This window comes from Misgurnus anguillicaudatus, chromosome 11 (genome assembly GCF_027580225.2).
Source record: "Misgurnus anguillicaudatus chromosome 11, ASM2758022v2, whole genome shotgun sequence".
Classification (NCBI taxonomy): Eukaryota; Metazoa; Chordata; class Actinopteri; order Cypriniformes; family Cobitidae; genus Misgurnus; species Misgurnus anguillicaudatus.
In genome coordinates this window covers 10073246-10097072 of record NC_073347.2, presented here as the reverse complement: position 1 = coordinate 10097072, position 23827 = coordinate 10073246, and the positions used below count along the sequence as shown (strand labels likewise).

General features: G+C 40.4%; 1 long non-coding RNA gene across 1 annotated transcript in view; it reads right to left on the bottom strand.

The window, feature by feature from the left end:
- Positions 1–2008: 2008 nt before the first annotated feature.
- The window catches only part of LOC141368785 (uncharacterized), a 133298-nt gene continuing 111479 nt past the window's right edge, over positions 2009–23827 (bottom strand). The window contains exon 4 of the long non-coding RNA XR_012372075.1: positions 2009–2193. This is a non-coding gene — a long non-coding RNA (uncharacterized lncRNA). The remainder of the gene's footprint in view (positions 2194–23827) is intronic.

Genomic DNA, 23827 nt, shown 5'->3' with positions numbered 1-23827 from the left:
TAGGTGTGTATAAAATGAAATGCTATTGCAATTATCCCACTTTTTTTAAATCCTTGTGGTTTTGGAAGAATATAAACCAGTGTCAATCAAGGGGTTAGGGCGGGGCTATGATCCAGTTAGCCCTTGCTAGTAGATGACACTGTACTGTAACTGTATCATCCATTAATGGCCTTTTACACAGTTTACACACATCTTTTTTCAGATTGATCTTGTGGTAAGTAGTGTTATAGTCACGAAAAATATGATTAATTTATTTGTGTCCATGGCATGAAATTCAGCTTTTATTCAGTGCCTTGAGCATGAATGTCTTTTTGTGTCCTTCACACGAATTTCTATAAATAGTTTTTTGTGTCCTTTCTTTATCCTGTCATTTTATGAATTGTTTTCTCATTGTTTTTCCCCATTTTCTTACCATTGTCACTTGTGGTTAGAATCACTTTCTGTTACATTTTTAGACATCCAAACCCCAACTCTAACCCCAACTCCAGGTGAGAATAGTTTTAAAAGCGGAAGAAAAACATGTTGAAACCAATACATAAAAGTACATCCTAACCCAAACCCAAAATCTAACCCTTACCCCAAGCAACAATGATCTAAAAATAGGAGGAAAAAAATAATACATAAAATGACACGAAAAAGAAAGTTGTGCAATTGACATGAAAAAAAAAATATTTACAGAAATTTGTGTGAGTGACAAAATGCACAAAAAAGCTGAATTTCGTGCCATGGACACGGATAAATGAATACAATTTTATTCGATTTTTGTGGCTATAACAAGCCTTTCCGTGAGATCATGTTGTCTTTTTTGCAAGCATGAAACATCCATTTTAGGTCTTGAGGAACTCAACTAGGCTTATGAATCGAGTCAGATGTGTTTCGATTATGTAAATATCCAAAATTTGTTGGTGTGCCTCCTGTAACCGTGTTGGGAACCTGCATTATTGTTGATGTTGAGACGCCAAGGTGACTGACCTCTCGTTCCCACGAACGCTAAGTACAGACTGCAGGAGTAAATGAGAAACTTTAGCAGGCATCCCAACTCGAGTTGTGATTGGTAGGTGCTTGAAGGACACAGTTGGGAATTGTCAGGCTGGTCGAGTTTAATTTCATGGTAGAGTCTTAAGCAAATAGTGACAAATGACCACATCATCCTCAAAAAGATAATTGCTTGGATCTTGGATCAAGTGTCTGTGAGCAAGGCTTAGTCATAGACAAAGAAAAAACACAACTGAGATTTAATATCTCTTTTGCTTGTCATACATGGCGTAAGATTAAATGGATGAGTGAATGGATAAATCTCTTTTGAAAATAAATGAGATTCATTTGGTTTTACGTGCATTTATAAGCATAAGTACTTCTCTGGGACCACTGTATGTATTTAAGGTTTGTCATTAGCACATTTAACATGTGACAGGGATGTAGTGCAGTGCTGTGATACTGATAACCTTGCTCTATCACAGCTTAGACAGGCTCATAACTCACATATACGCGCTCTGAACTTTAACCACATCTGTATTACACATCTCAGTAACTTTGAGATGTTCATTTAATGCTGAAAAAGTATGTGCGCAGTAATTCATCGTTTGTTACGCTTTAAGTGACAAAACTATATGAATATTTTATTATTTGGAGGTTTTCCTTCTGGAACATGTGCATAATATGATGAACTTCACCAGTGGTTACTCTGCCACACATGTGCACTTAAGGGGAACTGACTTGCATCCACTTTAAATGACCTTGTGACCAGCTGGTTAATATTACATTACACAAAATTACACATAATGTAAATAACATTCAGAGAAATATAACCCTTATATCTTTAATATGGACTGAGTAAGGTCATGTCAATGATTGAAATCATACTTTGATGCTCCTAATCTCAAAATTTGATTTTGAGGATTTCACGGGCAGGGTCACAATCAAAAATTTCAAATGTATTTGCTTGCAGATGCCACATGATTTGATATGATCTAATTTAATAAAATTGCACTTGTAAGTATACCTTGACAAATATGATGAATGTAGACGTTGACTGTAAAAGCAGAGGTCTTGTTCCAGCTGTGTGACTCTCTGTTTCCCACCAGCTGTCTTCCTCTCAGGATGGACAGCAGAAGGAGGTGTCTGAGGGGTACTGTGCCCAAGGGAGACAGGGGTGGTAGGAGGGCTTTGATCCCTACATGCCCCGAACTGAGCCTGATTTCAAACAACAGGTGAAACAAGAAAACGGGTGAGAACTACAGGAAAGGACAGAGAGATGGAGATCAAGGATTAATAAAGCTTCCCAAGTGTAGATAGGTCACAAACCATGTCAAGAACTTTATCTAGGTCCATTTTAACACATAATTTAAATAAATATTAAGAAATTCTTCAGGAAATTAAGACTTTATTGCATTTAATTATGTTTATGATATTTAGGCACTCCACTACCACATGCTGTCAGAGGAAATGGTCCAAAAAGTCTGTCCCAAGCTGTCTTAATGTGTACCAATATTTGATGCCAATAAGTACTAATATGAAGACTTTAGGTGCAAATGTCTACTTTTTTAAAGGTTACACTATAAAAAAAGTGCAGCAGGAAGTCAATTCAACCAACTATTTGTAGTTATGACTTGTGATAGGTTGGCATAAATTGTAAAAACAAGGTGAAATAGTTTAACTAAAAAAGTTAAGTAACATAAAAATATATGTTGATTTGACGTCACTTTTTACACCTGGGTTTACCACCCCAGTGACAGCTGGACTGTAAAAATATCCATTGGTTCAACTTAAACCTTAAACTTTTGAGTTAATTCAATTTAAAAATATTAGTTGACACTAATAAACATTTTTTGAGTTAACTACTATTTTATGTTGATTTAACTCAAAATTTTAAGGCAACCAGGTAACTTACTTTTTAAGTTGAACCAACAATTTTTTTTTGTACAGTGTATTGACCATTTTTGGATAGCGCAATACATTAGCATATTGTACAAATACAGTATATTTCTTCTGTATTCTCTATAAAGTAATGTAAAAAATGCGTGTCAAAAATTGTGTACTTTTTGCATCACTAAAAAAAGTATTAATTGAACTGCAGTAATTGTATTATAGTAAGAATAACAAACAGACATGAAAATAAAACATCAGGATGGATGACAGTTGAGAAATTTGATAAGGATGTGCTTAACTGTTTTTTGAAAATAAAATCATAGCAAATATTCATGGTCCTAACAACAGGCTCCATTATCTTTTTTGTTTTGTTTTAAGATGATCCGTCATCTGGTCTTTCATGAGATCTTCCCAGATGCTTGTAGGGCACACCTAGAAACACTACACTTGTTAGTCAGCACACAACCATAGGAATACTTTTTGCATGCTATATGACCTGTCGCAGCATTAAAGCGGTTCCAACACACGTACGCACACCACTTATTAAACATCTCACATGCGGTTGGAGTTAGCGTGTCCAGGTTAGCGTGTCTGACCTCAATCGCATCAGTCACACTTCACGTCTTGCAAAGCTAAAATGTTCCTTTGAGGCTTTCTAATGCAGTGACCATACCTAGAGGTTTCAAAGCAATACATATGACCAAAGAAAAGAACCGTTTCAAGAAAAGTGAAATAGAAGAAAGAAAGAAAGCAAGAGAGGCCAGAAACAGGAGGAATTGAACACTTGACCAAAAGATACAGTCTGGCAACTACTGTCTCCATCTACTGTTTTTCAGTGATCAAAAGTGGAGAACTGGTGCAAAAGTAACACGGGATGTAAATAACAAAGCGATTTTCTACAAATCATGACAACATTTGCACCCAAACTATGACAGCATCTTTAGCATGCAACCTTCACAGAGGGAGCTGACAAATATCGCATTATTTCATCACAGTTTTGCGCGTGTAGGTCCAGAAAGCTGTTTTTGACCATGATAAGTAAATTCCTAAAGTGGTCATTTTTTTCTTTAACACGTTGTGTTTTTTGTTTCATGTGTTACAGTACTGATAAATCTACAGGTTATTTAGTGCTCTAAAACATCCTGTAGTTTGTCTTTGCAGAGTTTTCAGAATAAAAGTAAATCGGTTTAAATGTCAGGAGTTCCTGTCAGGAAGAAAGTAACACTTGTTACTTTTGTCCTGCTGCTAATACTGTTGCATTATGGTAAAAATGAATATTATTCTTATTTCATTTAATTTCATTTTTTACAGTGTTCATATTGAAAAATGTTTTGTTATCAATAATTTAAGTTTGTTCTGTCAGGTTTTAAAACATTTAATGATATTTAAAATTAAAATGTAATTTAATTATTTTTTTGCAAAGATAAACAACAAAATATGTTTGCACTTACATACAAGGTCATAGTCCTGTATATTTACTAAAAACAAGTGTAACAAAAAAATCTATTTTGTTTTGTTGTGTTACTTCTGACCCACCCGTGTGTTACTTTCATCTCAGCTGACAGGGTACTTATGTACAAAGTGAAATTATACTGAAGTCGTTTTGCATTTGTTCAAATTTCCACCTGGTATTGATAGACCACACTTTTACAGCGATAACATATCTCTGTGTAAAACATTAGGTTTAAAAATTAAGTTCTTTTGAAAAATTGTACTTTTGCCCCTGCTCTCCCCTATGCATTAAAAACTAACCCTTAAACTAAGTATTAAAGGGGACATATCATGAAAATCTAACTTTTTCCATGTTTAAGTGCTATAATTGGGTCCCATTGCTTCTAATAACCAAGAAAATGCGAAAAAGATCAACCCAGTAACTTAATTTTATAAACCATTCTCTGCAAGCATGTGAAAAAATAGGTAATTGAAATTTGGATCTCCTTGTGATGTCAGAAAGGGGATAATACCGCCCCTTAATCTGTACTATCCAACCACAGCACTGCCATTTAGTGCAGAGATTAGCTCATTTGCATTTTAAAGGACACACCCAAAAACGGCACATTTTTGCTCTCACCTACAAGGTGGCCATTTTAACATTTTATAATAAATTATCTATATGGTATTTTGAGCTAAAACTACACATACCTATTCTGAAGACACCAAAGATTTATTTGACATCTTAAAAAGTTGTGAAATGACCCGACTGACCTGACTCTTATCCATCTGTTTAACCCCTTACTGCTCAGCTCCCTTGACTTAACATAGTTTTGGATGATCGGTCTTGCCTCCCCTCTGATGACCCCCGGTACACCCCATTGCCCTCTGTGACTGCAGAAGACCTGCCAGTCAACAAACAAACACGTTTGATTGATAACACACACACACACACACACACACACAGATAACTCACTGACGGTATCTAACCTCTTTGTCTTTACAGTCTATCGCTACACCTTCTCACTACACAGAAAAAACACACACACATACAAACACATAAGACGGCTCTGTATCATGTCTGTTGTCATGGCCTCCACATTATTACTTTTGTCTTAATCACTGTCTTCTGCTTTGGAGCTCATTGTCATGAAGGGTAATGAGAGAGGGCTGATCACTGACTCACCATCTCTCTCTCTCTTTCTTTCTCTCTCTTACTGAGACAACCTGTAAAGTTATATAACTAATAAAGTGTGACTCACTGCACCAAAAGCTTTCCGTGGCTGAACGCTGATTGACAGCTTCTTACTGAGAGCCTATGGTGTGCATTTTTGGTCTACAATCACTTTATACCACTTTATATCACTGTGGCCCAAATGCGTAAAAGATAGGCCAAGAGCCGCCAAAGTAAAAGCGAGACGGGCAGGCAAAGAGAGACACACGTTTGTGTTTCTGGCACCTGAGAGTGTTTAAAAATGACTATGATTTGTGTGTGACTGCCTAATGTCTTCACCAGCTGTGCGAGCGGCCCAGGGGGTTGTGGGATATTGTGCTCCACTCGCATTCCTCCACTGTGACTGCTTTCTGCTTAACATACACTCAACATAACAGCGCACGCAAAAACACACACTAATATCACACATGACTATACAAAAATACAATGTTTTATTTCATGGTGAAAGGTAAATGCATGGTAACAAGCACAAAACTCAGCATGCATTGTTGAAAGGTCACAAGTGAGAGACAGAAGTGGACAGATTTATGTGTTTGAAAAATTACAATTGCATTATTGTTTAAATCTTTGCACCGTGTTTCTATGCCATAGCATCAATTACAAAACATAATTTTAAAACTTAACCTTACTTTTACCAACTGGAAGCATGCAGCCAAACCTCTGTGCTTTCCCAACTTGCCCGGACGTCTCCCCCACCCCCAAAGACCAATTAAGACTTCCAAAATCCCCACAAAGGCTCATGTTACCTCAACACGGTGCTGGAAAATAGGCAGACAGGCAAGGTTGAGAGCACAGGGACGTGATGCATTTGAAGATGGGTAACAGGAGAAGCCATCTTGGGATCTTCTGTCTACAGGACAGACCCATGTCTGACCCTAAACAAGACTTCACTGCAAAGTCACGCATAACTGGCTAAACTGAGTTTGATGAAGATAATGAAGACAGCAGGTTTACATACTGGTTCAACTTAAAAAAAGTAAGTTACCTGGTTGCCTTTAAAATTTGAGATTATATTAACTTAAAAATATTAAACTTTACATAACTATTTTTAAGTTTAAATTTTAAGGCAAGGTAATTTTATTTTTATGTAAAATATTTTTTACAGTGTACGTACTGGTAGAAATTAGACATTTTCTGATTTGTTTTTAATTGTTAGGCACGCATATTTAAAAAAAATCTGATCATGCAAAACATCAGTATAGTATCGCGTATCGACGATCTTCGGATATATCGCCAATGGCAGGCTTTCATGGCGATAGTCATGACGATAGTTGGCGAATGGTTATTATTATTATCATCATAATTTCCTCGCATGAGGGTTTGTGGCTTCACTTTACGCGAGAGAGCTTGTAGAGAGAGGATTCCTTCTTTCCTACTTAATGTGGGCGTGTTGGACTCCTACTAGTACCTGAAATAAATCCAGCGCGTCATGTGCAGCTGCGCTTCTCTATGTCTCACGTGCACGCGCTCTCGCATCTTCCCAAAGTCTAAACATAAACTAAAGTAGTAATCCACCAATTAAGTGACTTGTCATAATGAGTAAAAAAATTAACAAATAAATAAATGAGTAAACTCCTGCCCCCCCGATATTATCGTGTATCGCAGATCTCACAGGCTGATGATAGGACTATCTCAAAATGATGGAGGACATTAAACATTATTAAAACATTATGGGGTGGTTTCCCGGACAGGGATTACACAAATCCTAGACTAAAAAAAATGTAAGATCTGTCCAAACTGAAAACAACTTGCACTGACATATCTTAAAATACATCAGTGCCTTTTGTTTGCCTCAAAATACAGACAAGTAATGGTTTTGGTAAGGCATGTTTGTTAAAACTAGTTATATTTCCTAATTAAACCAAGGCCTAGTCCTGTCCCTACTGAAAAATCCAGCTAAGACCAGCATAAGCTGGTGAGCTGGTTTAAGCTGATCTCCAGCTTGGTTTTAGCTGGTTTTGCTGGTGTAGGAAGCTGGTTTTGATGGTGTAGCAAGCTGGTCTAGCTGTGTGTTGGTCACATTTTAAGCTGGTCTAGCTGGACTTAGCTGGTCAGGCTGGAATACCAGCTGGCCCACCAGCATGACCAGCTTTGGCAGGCTGGGAGGACCAGCGTAAACCACCTTAAACCAGCTACCAAATTATGCTGGTTTAAGCTAGGGGTCTTAAACTAATCCCTGTCCTGGAAATCACCCCTAAGGCCATAAATTGAGTTTAGCAATAAATGAATGCATTTTTAATGCACAAATTGACATATTGTACAGTGCACGAGCACATGTGTAACAGAACTGAGGAGCACTTGTGTTCTGACTCCCATTACAAGATTCAAAGCAGCCATATCCTGGCAATCTTGCGGTCAGGGACACCATTCCTCTTTTTCCCACTTCAAGTGAACAAAATTCCTATCCAATGGCCTTCAGCCCCAGCAACAGAATGGCTCATTTCCAGTTGGGAGAAGAAATCCCACCGCACACAGTTTCCATCACCACAACACATCGTTCCCACCGCAAGCAACAGAGGAAAGAGGGGGAATCACTTTCACGGAGCGTTCACATTTAAGCCCGGATTTGGCTCGGTGTGCCAACATTTATGTTACATTACACATCAGTCCGTTCACAAAAATAACTATATTTGGATCATCGTCCAATTCAGTTAAAGGTTAAAGAAGAGTTATTAATTGTTTCAACAGACATGTCGGAGCAGATGCAGGTAAACACATGTTTAGTAAGCTCTCTCTCTCTCTCTCTCTCTCTATCTCTCTCTCTCTTTCTCACACGTACTCAAACACAAACATACGCAACTTCTCACAAACACCTCAAGCTGTCATTGCTTTTAACACAACGTTTTCGAGTGAGCAACCGAGGCCTGGACAAATCATTTGAACCATGAACATCAGATCCTAAATCTATGTATAAAAAGTAGCATCCGCAAGAAGCTTTTTGTGACACTTGCAGTGTGTTAATGTACATTAATACTATAAAATTATTTTATCTGTACTAATGCTCAAATAAAATAAGCACAGCAAATCATAAAATCATAAAGAATAGTCATAATATATGTTAAATGCCCCAATTCAAATTTTTAACATTATGTTGTCATTGCATACAAAAGTACAGTATGCATTTAATATGTAACTTATTTTTTCACAGTAATAATCACTCAAAACAGTAATATTGTACACTCACACATGTACCAAACATACTTTTTACACTTGAGGCACAGAACATCATTCTCACAGGCTTACATTATAAAAGTTAGGATAGGACATGTTTCAATGCGTGCAAATTTTAAGTATGAAAACAACAACAGTGCAGCATATAGTATGCATACTAAGACTGTCATCCATTGCTTGCATAACAGGAGGCAATCCGTGCTTATAATTATCCCAAATGACTCGGTGCTTATAGTGTTAACCCATTAAAAAAAGTTGTTCATTCCCATTCACAATTTTCAGCAGCTGTGTAATCTTTAGTTTTCTTTGCTAAACTCGCTATTGAGATCCAAAAGTAAACTAATTATCCAAAAGAACTGTTTGTTCCCAGCTTCGGCATTTTTTAATCATCGACCTGTGTTTGTTCAACAGACTGAGTGTTCATATGATCATTCAATCATGATGAAAATGTCAATGGTAAAGAGTTTAGAAAAAGCGACTGCTCAATATTGTTACAGTCTCAGAGCGCCATCTAGTGGTGTCTTATCTATACCATTCACTCATTCTAGGGGTTAATCAACAGAACAGATTCACATACAGTATGTATGAAGAAACCATTTAAGAGCTTTTATTATGTGTATTGAGTCTGAACGTGAGACAACTCAAACTGTTATGCAACTCTCAATCTTTTTTTACAGGTGCTGGTGTTTAGATAAAGATGTCTGACTAATGCTTGTTCTAAAAACCAGGAGAACCTGTCAAGAACATAGCGTTTAAGGGAACTTGTGCAAGCGCAGATCACCCCTATGAGCCATCCATCAGTGAAGCAGGTCTGGACTCCCACAATCGCACACAAACATGAGTGATGGGAGTGGTCTGGGAGCCATACGTTTGAAAAATGAGAGACCAGAACTGACTGAATTTATTAGGCTTCAGGCAGATGCACATGCAAAATCTGAGCAGGCGGAAATTTACTGAAACAGTCATTTAATGAAATTCAGTTAATTACAAAGAATTGTTGCTTTTATTATATAAGACAGTGGATAAAAAAGTGACAAGGGAGGAGTAATGAGACTCAAACCTGGGTTCCCCAAATATCTATGGTGTTCTGCCCATAAGGCCATAGCTTGGCACATGTGTCTTGCACATAAAGATTTATTACAAATTTGAGCTAAATTCAGAATAAAATAAGCTATAATCTATAACTTTTGTGTACCTTTTCAAAAAGTATCTAAAGGGTAGTGTTGTAGTCAAGACCACCTAAACCGAGACCAAGTCATGACCAAGACCAAGACAGGCCGAGACCGAGACAAGACCAAGACTTCAAAAGGTCGAGACCAAGACAGGCCAAGACCAAGTCAAGACCAAGACCAGTGCAAGTCACTGCATAAAAACACTTAAAATGTGAAATATGTATATGTTTAGGCACTTCTTGTCTGTGTGTGCGTGTGTGTGTGTGTGTGTGCGTGCGTGTGTGTGTATGCCATCAGAGAAGTTGATAAAATAATCAAAGACATTGCAGATATGTGGGAATTTATCTTTGTCTATAAGCAAATAAAAGTGAACAAACACTATAAAGAGCTGAAATCAACTTAACCATTTATTCTGAACTGTCTTTCCATGGCTTGCCATCCACTTGCCAACACAATGCAGGTGTTTAAGTAATAAAATTAGAAAAATTGTCATTGGGAGAAACTTAAACAATGCTTAAACAATGCCAACATCATATGCCAAACCTGAATAAACTGCATAAAATTAATGATAAAAAATACATTTGTGATGTGCAGTTGTGGTCTTGACCGGACTTGAAATAAAATTCTGAGTCCTCTTTGTCTGAGAACGAGACGAGACCGAGTAAAAGAGCGGTCGATTCCAAGACGAGACCAAGACCTTTAAAAAGTGGTCTCGAGACCGAGACTGGTCTCAAGAACTACAACACTACTAAAGGGTGCATATTTTTACCTCAAATTCCTACATTAGAGGTACATATCTACACTGAAAAAAAATGATTCATTCAATTTACTCATTTTTTTAAGGTAAGTGGTCACAATAAATTTGTTTAAGCTACATTTAAACAAAAAAATGTGAAAAACAAAACAAAACAAAAAACGTTTGTTTAAATATAGCTTATATAAATTGATTACGACCACTTACCTTAAAAAAATTGAGTAAATTGAATAAATAATTTTTTTCAGTGTATACCTAAATGGCGAATATTAGACTTTTTTTAAAGGTATTTTCCCAGTGACAGCTTTTGTACCATCAGTCCACGGTAGAAGAAATGTACCCCATCCCAAATGACCCGAATCACTTTTTCCCCAACCTGACGTGCATAAATCATTTTTTTTTAAAAGAAATACCTGACCCAAGACAAACCCGAACCAGTGTCAATTTTTTTAACCTGACTGGACCTGAATGTAAACTGCACTGATGTGTGTCCGCATCCCCAAACGCAACAGTCAGACAGAGACATAACCCAGTTTGGCCCGCTGCTCCATTTATTTTTCTTTGTTATCTGACGACGACAACTGCTTAAATGTGCATTCAAAATTGATTGACAGGTCTGTCACAAAAACCTACCACAAGCCACACAAACAGAGTTCGGGTCATCTCAGGTCTGTTCGGCAAAAACACATTAATTTTTAATAACCCGATGCCGCTATGAGGCTGTTTGCACTTGGCGTTGACATGTGTTTTCGTCGATCGGATCACAAGTGGACGACGTTAATGCCAGGTGTAAACGGTGTTCAAAACGTTTTGAGCTCGTCCACTTTCGACCACTTTCAACCACATCCAGAGGTGGTCGAAACCACTTTCGATCGGATCGCTTTGGAGTTGCGGAACGCACATGTGATTGAATGCGTTCGAACAGCCACACGCGACCGCCTTCTCTCCGCCCATTTATCTAATCTGAGGTATTAAACACAAGTTTTACGTCTTTTTTGACTTCTGGCGTGCACATTCGGTGAACAGCGCTATTTTTAGCCTTTCATTGATAAAACTGAGTGGCTGATCTCCGTAGTTTCGTTTTGAAAGCGTGTGAAAGTTGCGCGATCCTATTTCATCAATTGCGCTGAAAATTCAAAGAAAGCTCTTACATACTCATGTACAAAACACTGTGCAGCATGTTTACTTGCTAAACAAGCAGTGCACTCCGACATAATATTAATTTGCGTCCATATAAACTCATAATTACTCCCGCTCGGGTTTGAATGACAGCAGAGAGACTCGCCCACCGTCTCACAGACCACCCCCTCATAGTATTCAGCACAGAAGCGGTCGAAAGTGGACAAAAGAGACGGATTTAAATACCAGGTGTAAACGTAATGTGTCTCTCTCGTCCACTTGTGATCCGATCGATGAAAACACATCTTAATACCAAGTGTAAACAGCCTCTATTATTATACCTGACCCATGTTCAAGGCACACGTGAAACTTTTAGACCCAAACCCGCTCGGTCTCGGGCAGACCTTGGGTTTTTAGATCTAAGTGGACCCGTCAAGACCTCTACTTTACAGACGTCTGTTTGTCTGTTTGACACACACATACACAAAACTGTGTTTGACACCCTGACCTCATTAACACACAGCAATCAGCAACCACAGCGCCAAAGTGGATTGCTGAACACACAGAAGACCAACACAAATAAAGCATAGTCTATAGTGATAGACAGCCAGGGTTGACATGAGGTTTGAAGTAATGATATCTTAAACTTTACATGCTTTTACCTCCCAACCCTTTACATACCACTGCACCATCATAGTACTATAGGGTTGATGTGTGTCATCTTAATAAAATAGTTTTTTAGACCTTGCAATGTAGTCCCACCATGACAATCACTTTACAAACAATCTTGAAACAAAAATGTAAAAGTTAGCCACAAATTTCTCTTTCACCCCTCAGAGACAAAACCCCATCCTGCCCTTTCTCTTTTACTGCCTCTGAAGACCCGCATGTCTCGGGGGTCTTATGTAAGACCTGGCGGCCCACCGCGGCTACTATGCGGGCCAGTGTAAGCTTGGCACGGTCCCGCTCTCCACTGCAGGGGAAAATAAACCACGGATTCGGAGTGCAAACAGCCCAGGTCAGCAGTAGGGCTGGCCATTATTACAGCATGTTTTCCCAGCATTGATGGATGCGGTGCAGTTATTGAATGAAGAACAAGGCCCCCACCCTCAGCTGCGGTTGGCACACACATGCAGAAGTGCATAGCTGTGTGCCCTCTTGCATTTAACCGCACACCACACGCGCTTTATGTAGGGTACAGAAGGTTGTAAGGCCGGGCGGTCAACTTTACATACGAAGTCTGGTCTGGTGTGCTTATAATCATAAACTTCGGTTATCTAATCTGAGTGTTACAAGTTCCAGCGCTGGTCTGCCAAAATCTTGTGATTCATCACTCAAAGTGAAGGACATGAACACAGAAGGGAGAAGAAATAGATAGTTACTCTGGACTAAAGATGAAATGAGGCGGGGGGATGTTTTCTCTATGCATCTCGGCTGATAGCCAAGAACATTTTGTACTATTCAGATTACTGTTGAGGAAATAGCGTATACATTTTTACACTCCTTTTGGTCCAGGCCTGTAACAACCCCCCTCCCCAAACGCACACATACACTGTACACACAGATGCTAAACACAACCAGCTGTAAGCCAGGTCTGTTCTCCATCCAACCAAAGAGAAAGAGAGAGAGAACGAGGAGTGAAAAGAAAAGTGGGAGAGAGAGAGAAAAACTCGGCGTCACACCCCTAAACTTTTTTTCTATGGCCGTCTTCCTTTGCCTCGGGCCGTGAGCGTCAGTAAGTTCAACAGCAAGTTTGAACTAATGTTTCATTTGTCATTTCTTATCAGCTCAATGCACTGAGCGGGTTCTTAGAAGCCTTGATTCATAATATTTGCAATTACACTGACGCAAAGCAAAACAAAACCTTTGTTCAAACACATTCCCAGAGGAACGCTTTATTACTGATCAAAAGTTGCTCTTGTAATAGCTTTGGAAAATGAACGTTTTAGTGTATTATCAACTTCTCAGCGTTTTAATGCCACAATAAAATAAAAATTAAGATTATTATCAAGAAAAGTCTGAGGATGAAGAAATTGTTTAGAGAATAATCTCATAATTTTTGGAAAAAAACTTTTTGAACAATTTGGAAATTGAATCATGATTGAGAAAAGTAAAAACAAATATTACAAGACAATGCATAGTTTTCTACTAAAATGCCTTAGAGAAATAGACATTTTTGACTTACAATAAGCATATACACTGCAAAAAATGACTTTCTTACTTAGTATTTTTGTCTTGTTTTCAGTACAAATATCTAAAAAAATCTTAAATCAAAATGCATTTTCTTGATGAGCAAAATAACATAAGAAAATAAGTTTCGCTTTTAGACAAAAAATTCTAAAACACGCAGAAAATCTGCCAATGGGCTTTACTAAACACTTTCTTGAATGCATTTTTGCTTGTTTTAAGCACAAATTCACTTAAAAAAATGTTTTGTCTAAAAACTAAACTTATTTTCTTAGATCATTTTGCTCATCAAGAAAATTAATCTTGATTTAAGAATGTTTAGATATTTGTACTGAAAACAAGACCAAAATACTGAGTAAAGCCTTGTTTATACCTGAAGCGCCGCAAAAGCGTGTTGGTGCGCATGGCAAAAATAACGTCAACGCAGAGTAGGCAGTCCTGAATTACCCGACCTCGAGGCGATTATGGCCAAGCAGGCAAGCCTGTGACGTATGTCTTTGATCAATCCAAAATGACCTCCTAAAACCTGAATGTGCACACGTGGACATCACATTTTTTGTTGTTTGCACCATAATACTTAATTCTGTGTGACTGGAAGCTGTTGTACACAAACATGGACAATTACACTGCTTCATGTTCAAAGAAAAATATTTGGTTATTTTATTTACTGGTTCTTTCTAACCCCCCCCCCCCCAAAAAAAAAAGAAATCGAAGAAAAGAAAGCTGGAAGAAAAAAAAGACAAACAAAGCTTGGGTCTTAGAAGGATAATGTATATATTATTTATTTGACACTTATGGTAAAGTACACTCTAAAAAAAAAGTTGGGTTAAAATTAACCCAACATGGGTTGTTTTGTAACCCAACATTGGGTTAAATATGGACCAAACCAACGCTAGGTTATTTTAACTTTGCTATTTAAAATACAAATGCTTTAAAAATATAAAATACCAACCTCAAGATTTTTGTATTGCTAAAACATTTATGAAATTGTAGTGGTTAATAAAAACATTTTTAAGACTCTATCCTCTACTTTGTGTTGTTTTTTGATTCGATTACTCAAGTCGCCCCCTGTCGTTAAAAAAAAATAGTGCAACAAACAGCAAGCCCGTCTGTTGAGGTCCTGCCCCAAATGGCTGAATTGTGGTCCTCCTCAGAGTCCACCCTTTGATGACATCATGGATGCGAGTCCACGTGGTTGCAGCGGAGTCGTATTTTGGAACAGACTCGAGCGTCAAGCCGGAAATAGGAAGAGAAGTTGCCCGTCAGTGTGAACTTCCGTTTTCTGATTGGTCTGATTGCTTTTTCGCAAGGACTTCTGGGTTGGTAAAGTGCGCGAAGCCTGCTGCAGTGTGGGCTTCGCCAAAGACCACATCAAGGGGGCACTGATGAGCACACATCGAAACATAAAAATGACAGATGGGACACACTACGGACTCATAGACTACAATTTAAAGGGACAGTTCATTTACTTCCATAGTATTATTTTTTTCCTACTATGGAAGTGAATGGAGTCCGCGAACGGTTTGGTTACAAACATTTCTCAAAATATCTTCCTTTGTGTTCATCAGAACAAAAAAATTTATACAGGTTTGAAACAACATGAGGGTTTGTAAATTATGACAGTATTTTCCTTTTTGGGTGAACTATCCCTTTAAGGCCACGAGACCGAAAATCCACATGAAGTGCGCCATTTGGGACAGGGCCTGAGATGTGCACGATCAGTGGGCTCGCAGTTCCATTTTAGTACCAGGTCCAAAAAAACAACAACAACAACCGGGTAATTGATATGTCTCGCGCATTTCAATTCTGTTTATCGACCTTTTTAACACGGTCTCACACCCATGGCGTCATTTTTTGACGAACTGGGGACTTCAATACTATTAGGTACGCGAAATTAAACAGTTGTCGCCTGGCATTGGGGTTAGGGAAAGGTTTGGGTAGGGATGTCATTATGTAAATCTAACCCTAAACCGACGCGAACATGGTAGAAAATGGTAAGAAAATAGGAAAGAGAATGCAACGGACTTAATAGTATTGAAGTCCCCAGTTCGTCAAAAAATGACGCGAAAGGTATACCCTCCGCGTCAACATATTGACGCATGGTCAAGTGTCGTCAAATATTGACGCCATGGGGTGAGACTGGGTTGACCTTTTCAGTTATTCTCGCGTGGCGAAGAATAACTGAAAGGTTTTTACAGGTGTATCTATCTGCCAGGACCTGCGATGAACCCTCCCTCATTAAGCACATGCGGAGTACATTTCACTCGGTACTATGAATGACCGCAGTAAAAAATTGGCAGCACTAGGACAACATAGTTTATATCAATTTGCAGGGCTCTCAAGTGTCATGCATTCACCGTGAGACACATGCATTTTAGCCAGTTTACATGCTCACATACCACACCTTGTATTTTTCACCCTGAGGAGTAATAACTTTTCCACCTTTATACAAATAATGGATGAGGTGCATGCATACGCAAGAAGTTCCCTAACAGGAGTTCATAGCTGTCTTGTGTTTTTAGATGTGCTCAACTTTACGCAGCGCTGCAAAAACCAAGACACACATGACATCAAAGTACATACATTTGTATTTTTTAAATATATAAACATATTTTATTTGGATAATTTGTCTGTCTTTTATCAGACTTACCAATTGTTAGAATTTCTATTTGTGCTTGTCAGTTATGAACAATAGGTACAATTGAATTGCTAGCACAAACTTGAAAGAATTGGGTGGGGCAAATCTGCCCTAATCTCACTCCAAACTTCTGATAAAATTTAAGAGCCCTGCAATTTGTATCATTCATTCTGGCACTTAAAATTTAATTTTTAGATGAATTGTCACAGTTAACAGTTACAGCCAACAGGTTAGAGACTAAATGTGGCAAGAATAAAATTTAAATTCTAGTACTTGATTTTTTTTCTCTCACTAAAAATATTGGAATCAGAACCAGTAATCGATAAGAACTGGATTCGTTAAAAGGAATTGGCATCGGATCGCTAAAATTATAATGATACCCAATCACGACAATGAAAACATGACGGATACAGTATGTCCAGAATATATTCATACTGCACCCACACATACTATATAGACGGTTTCAGCAGTAACAACATAAACAAGCGGCTTTCGTGAAAAACACGTAACTTCCGGTAAACGCCGCTAAGAATAAATAACAACAAAGTCATTTAAAGTAGTTTATTTATATAACAAGCAAAATAAACAACAAGTAGATTACATAAGAAACCAAAACATTCGTTATTTTTGACTAGGTATTTGTTCAAGAGTTCAATTTAGCAACTAGTCAGACCATTAAACAAACAGAAACCGGAAGGAAAGTTCTGACCAGGCACGCAATCACGTCACAGCATGTGCATACGATGAAACTGTCTATAGAACGTTTGGGGGGGGGCATTTTCACCTTTATTTGACAGACAGTATAGTAAGAAGAGGACAGGAAAGTACAGGGTGGAGAAGGGGGAATGGCAAATGGGAATGACAGCCTAGTGGTTAGAGAGTCAGGCACATAACCTGAGAGTTGCCAGTTCAAGTCTCACGGCAGCCAGATTGTGACTTTATTTAAAGATCTGATGCTTTTAACTAGTGAAAATCTGATTACTAGTCCACACACCTCTTACATAGAAGCCATCCAATCAGATTTGACCATTTGATTTCACCCATTTTTGGGAATCAAATTCATGAACTTTGCACAGCTAACGCAATACTCCACTAATTGAGCTACGCCGTAACATCTTTAACAAGCTTGGCGTGGTTTGGGGCGCTACAGCATTTTAATGAAACAGCTTACACTACTAAGACCCAAATAAATATAATCAAAACAAAAGTGATAGCCCCTCCATTAAAATCTTTTACACCCTTTAACAGCAACACATATGTAACTTTATTGGCATGCAATTTCTGCAGCAGGGATTTGCTTCATCTACTTAGCCAACTTTTAATAAATTCTCCCTCTTTTTATAGGGCAAAAGTTATTGCAATCATTTCTCCTCTTCATAAAGAAGCATTGATTTACAGGCTGGAGCACCTCCTACTTTAGCTTTTGTCCAGCTTGTAAAATCTGTGTTACAGTAAAGCCGAATAATGCAGAGTGTTGTTCAGGCACCGGTTGGACAACCGTGAGACAGCCGTTCCAACTCCTCCGAGAGAAACTCAACAGCAACACCGTGCAATTAGGAGAGAAAGGGGAAGTTTGGAGCGGGAGAGGCCATAAACACCACTTATGAAATGTTATGAATTGCTATGATTCAGTATATGAAAATAAAATATATATTCGAGCCCGGTCGTGCCAGTTGAATGAAAGTGTAGATCTTAAAAGGCCATGACCCAAACTAGGACACAAGAAAATAACCAGAAACGGCTTTAAGGAAATGAAAAAGAAATGAAAATTGTGGTGGCACTTTTAATGTATTTGGATTTGTAAGGCTTATTCAGTTGAGAGGAGGCTGAAAATGAGTGATGGCATTCAGGGACTCATGTACTTCAATAGCCCTTTTCACACAGACATTATGGAAAATACACGGGAAATGCATTTGGGATTTGTTCCGGGATCATTAGAATTTTGGTTTATTCACACTGACAATGATTTGCCAGAATCTGTGTGTGCGTTCACACCACTGATCTATGTGAATGACTGGATTGCGCATAGAACGCTTGACGTAACTGCGTGAGGTGAAGCCAGTGCAGAGTTCGAGCCGCCATCTTGGTATACCCAACCGGCAGAGAGCGTCATTGACTTCCATTCAAAATCATGATCAAAATTTACCCCCTTTACAGCGTATCAGTTACACAAGGTTTATTTTTAGGACATGTGTACGTTAATTATTTGTTAATTCTAATGTTATTTGCAATGTTTATGTTTTAATCGGGCAGGATAATGGATTTACAAAAAACCGTTAAGGTGAGAGTGTGTCTGTTGCATTTGTTAATGACACGGGTATAAATAAAGTTTTTTTTGACATTCAGCTACACGGTGACGGTCAGCGTTATTTCTCTAAATAAGTTTAGGTAACTTGTAAGTTTAGATAACATAATTACAAAACTAGCAAATTATTGCATGCACATACGGTACAAAGCATGATTATTTATTTAGATTTCAGAATGAGCACGTTTATTGTCATTAATACTAAATATGCTGCAGTCTGTCTGCTGATCTGATACTGTAATGAAGATGAATGTATAATAACTGTTTAAAACGCAAAATGTACAACTTTCAGTAAATAACTATTTACATGCTTTTGACGTTTGTGTTGTAATAATGTACAGGGTAACTTCACATATAAAAACGAAGACGAGTAAAGTGATGTTTTATCATTAAAATCTGACAACGTCCATTGATTTAATAGAACGTTTGGGTATACCAACATGGCGGCGCGGTGGCTTCACAAGTGTGACGTCATGCGGAATCCAGTCATTTATATAGATCAGTGGTTCACACAGATATCGTAAATATCCCGTAAAAAGACGTGATGTATTTAAAGTCCTGCACTTGGTAGTTTTTTTTCTTCGCAGCGTCTGAAGTTTGCTTATTATTCATTATTTCTCTCTCCAGAAGCCACTCGTGTGCATTTTTGTTTATGATAAGACTATAAAGGAGCGCATGACACGCCGTTTTAGTATGCTGGTGAATAATCTCAGCATCAGTGGATATTTGACAAGCTCCCTTCAGTTCAGTTTGCAAACATTTCTCATTGCGATTTTTAAAGGATTATTCCGGTATTTAACAGTTTGAGTCTCATTTCTGGTTTGTTTTGGATGAACTACAGTGATGGACACTGAAATTTTGACAATGGGTCGTGTCTTGACTTTTTGACTCGTTTAGAAGCGTCTCTTGACGAACACCGCGAACCACTCGGTGAGTAGCATAGTTTTGAAAATGAACGTTAAGTGTTGTTTTAATGACATGTTTGTGCATGGTCATTGACTAACATTCTGAAGCAGTCAAAAGACGCTTCTAAATGAGTCAAAAACTCAAGACATGACCCATTGTCAAAATTTCAGTGTCCATCACTGTAGTTCATCCAAAACAAACCAGAAATGAGACTCAAACTGTTAAATACCGGAATTATCCTTTAATATGCATTGAAAACTTCAGTTTTGTAGAGCTGATCTTGTTGCGATGATGTGTCACAAGCCAGGGGCTGGCCCCTAGTGGTTAAGCCGCGCCCCTTCTAAACTTCCACCTCGAGGAGGTCCCCAAAACCAACCCAATGACCAGACAACAACGAGTACAAGGTAAGTATAAAATATTCTTTATTTATTTAAATAGTTAAAATATACGGGGAGTTGGGGAAAGGGAAATTAAAACTAAAGTCAGAATCTGTCCTCCAGGGGGGGGGGGGGGGGGGTTTGCGTCGGGGAACGGGCTCCCGCCTCTGGTTCCCTCTGCCCGTGGCGCGCTCCTCTTCCTTCCTGGAGGCAGAATAAAATCACAATGAGCGTTGGTATAAGCTCTTCCTGTCAGTGTACCTTTAACAGCGCACGGCGGTTCGCCGCCTGTCTCCCACAGCTCCTTGCTCGTTGACTCACTCTTCTTCCTTATTCTCTCTCTCTCCACAGACTCTGCTGGGACACAGGGACACAGTGAATCGGTTCCAAGGTTTTCCTCTCACCTCTATGCTGGTTACAGCTTCTAGGTAGGTATGGCTCGCTTCACAGCTCAATATCTCAGTGTTCACACTGGCTCTCTTTCTCTCCACAGACGACTGCTGGAGTACAAGGATACAGTGAATCGACTTCAAGATTTTCTCTCACCTCTGTGCCGGCTACAGCTTCTAGGTAGGTATGGCTCTCTTCACAGCTCAATATCTCAGCGTTCACGCTGGCTCTCTTTCTCTCCACAGACGACTGCTGGGATACAGGGATACAGTGAATCGACTTCAAGGTTTTCTCTCACCTCTGTGCTGGTTACAGCTTCTAGGTAGGTGTGGCTCTCTTCACAGCTCAATATCTCAGCGTTCACGCTGGCTCTCTTTCTCTCCACAGACGACTGCTGGGATACAAGGATACAGTGAATCGACTTCAAGGTTTTCTCTCACCTCTATGCTGGTTACAGCTTCTAGGTAGGTATGGCTCTCTTCACAGCTCAATGTCTCAGTGTTCACGCTGGCTCTCTTTCTCTCCACAGACGACTGCTGGGATACAAGGATACAGTGAATCGACTTCAAGGTTTTCTCTCACCTCTGTGCTGATTACAGCTTCTAGGTAGGTATGGCTCTCTTCACAGCTCAATATCTCAGTGTTCACGCTGGCTCTCTTTCTCTCCACAGACGACTGCTGGGATACAAGGATACAGTGAATCGACTTCAAGGTTTTCTCTCACCTCTGTGCTGATTACAGCTTCTAGGTAGGTATGGCTCTCTTCACAGCTCAATATCTCAGCGTTCACGCTGGCTCTCTTTCTCTCCACAGACGACTGCTGGGATACAAGGATACAGTGAATCGACTTCAAGGTTTTCTCTCACCTCTATGCTGGTTACAGCTTCTAGGTAGGTATGGCTCTCTTCACAGCTCAATGTCTCAGTGTTCACGCTGGCTCTCTTTCTCTCCACAGACGACTGCTGGGATACAAGAATACAGTGAATCGACTTCAAGGTTTTCTCTCACCTCTGTGCTGGTTACAGCTTCTAGGTAGGTATGGCTCTCTTCACAGCTCAATCTCTCACAAACGGCTACGGGTGGCGGGCTTAACGCTGGCTAGCTATGCAATGCGTCGATTGGACGGTAGTTTACAATGGGACGCCGGGGACCAAGACCCACTCGGCGAACTTGTTGGCTGACAGAGGGGCGAGGACGTCACGCCGGCACACCGGGTCGAGCGCTGCCCTTTCCTCGAGACCCGTTGGTCAATCGAAAACCGGACCGGGGCGCCCTTTCGTCGAGACCTCGGGCCGGCGGGTCTCGTTCGCCTCTACTCTGTAGTGATGAAAAGGACACAGATAAAGTAACAACAGCAAATGTAGTACTCACGCACACCGCCACTCGCACAGTTCTTCACCGCCACTCTATAATACCGTCAGACTGAAGCACACTACAGCATAATCGTGCAGATGTTCTCTAGCGCCGTTTTTCCTCTCCGTCGTCCCGGGACGAGTGACTGAAGGCAGGGTTACGTCAGACAAGACACAGCACTCTCACTGCAAGACACAGCATTACACAGCACCACTTCAAGTGAAAATTTCTACATCCAAAAGACTCACCCACCACGCTCAGTGCACACGATGACACCCGCCTTCTTCCACTTTGCTCTGGGCGAGAATAGGAAGATGGTAGACGGCCTAGTATTTGTTTATTTGCGTCACTGTAGCTGCTTACACAATAACCCTTCGGCTCACCCACCACGCTGGTACAGGGGTAGGGCCCTTGTTCGCTCTTGAAAACACTCCAAACGATTGTATAAATCAACTGCATATAAAACACCTACTTCAAGTGATGTATTTACTCACAACTTCGGTCTCCCTTCGTCCTAGGTTGACTTCACACTGTAATGACTCCAGATGCATAAACGAGGCGTTTACAGCCACCAACACCACTTCCCCACAGGTATGTACTCACAACAGTAAGTTTTCCTCTTCCTCCGTTTCTGTCATTCAGCGTCGGGATCTGTCTAATATTCCACCCATAAGGTCATCGATGTCTTCCTTTGTATAGATCTATAATCCAAACGAGAGAGAGAGAGAGCAATACAGCGGTCCAAAGCAGCGTATCCGGCGAGCCCAACTCGGCGCTACGATACACAATCTCCCACTGTAACAACAACCAAGACTGTAATTCACGTTGTCCTAAAATACTCTCTTGGTGTCGCTTTTGTCCAATCACCCGGCGCTCCTCCTAATAACTCCCAGCTGTGTGTAATTTGGCTGATTTCAGCGTTCGCGACGCTACCGGATGTCCGGTGTTTTCTCTTACCGGTCCGGGCGGAAACGTCCGGGCGGAACCAAACTTTCCCAATTTTTGGTTCCGCCTAAAAGATCGTCACTCCTGTGACATCCTCCCCCGCCAATGCATTCTAGTCCCTGGAATGCCTCGGCGTTGTCCACTCACCGTACCGGGCAGGGGGGCGTCCTCGGCTCTCCCGTTGGGAGCGTCTCACGGGTGAATCCGGCTCGGCTGGCTCGGGTACTACCTCTGGTTGCATCTGGGCCGCCGGAGGTTCAACCGGCTCCGGTGCCAGCTCAGGCTGTATCTGGGCCACAGGGGGTTCAGCCGGCTCGGGTGCTATCTCTGGCTGTCTCTGGGTGGCCGGGGGTGGCGCTATCGCGGGTCGACCTGGTACCATAGCCCATCCTTCCATCCAGGGGGCCTCCGGTACTGGCTCGGGTGGCCCCTCCATCACGGCCTCCGGGTAGTTCGGACAGGGGCGAAGCATGTTTCGATGCACCACACGTTCGGGGCCGGGTTTTCCCTCCGGCCGGATGGTGTACACCGGTTGTCCCGGCCTCTGCTGCTTGCAGATGACATACGGGATAGCCTCCCAGCGGTCACTTAACTTGCCTTTTCCTTGCCGCCGGTTATCTCTCGCCAGGACCCTCTCACCTGGTAACAGGGGGGCCTCTCAGGCAGTCCGGTCATACAACCGTTTGTTCCTCTCTCCTGCCGTCTGTATTCTCCTTGAGACCTGTTCGTACGCAAAGTGTAAGCGCTGGTGATGGCGCCCCACCCACTCCGTCACGCTCACTTCTTCCCGGTCTGCTGCTACTCCCAAGACCAGGTCAGTGGGCATCCGTACGTGCCTGCCGAACATCAGGTAAGTAGGGGCATACCCCGTCGTGCTATGAACACTGTTGTTATAGGCTTGCAAAAGGTTTGGTAAAGCACTCACCCAATCGCTCTGCTGTCGTTGGTCTAAGGTCCCCAGTAGCCCCAATAGGGTC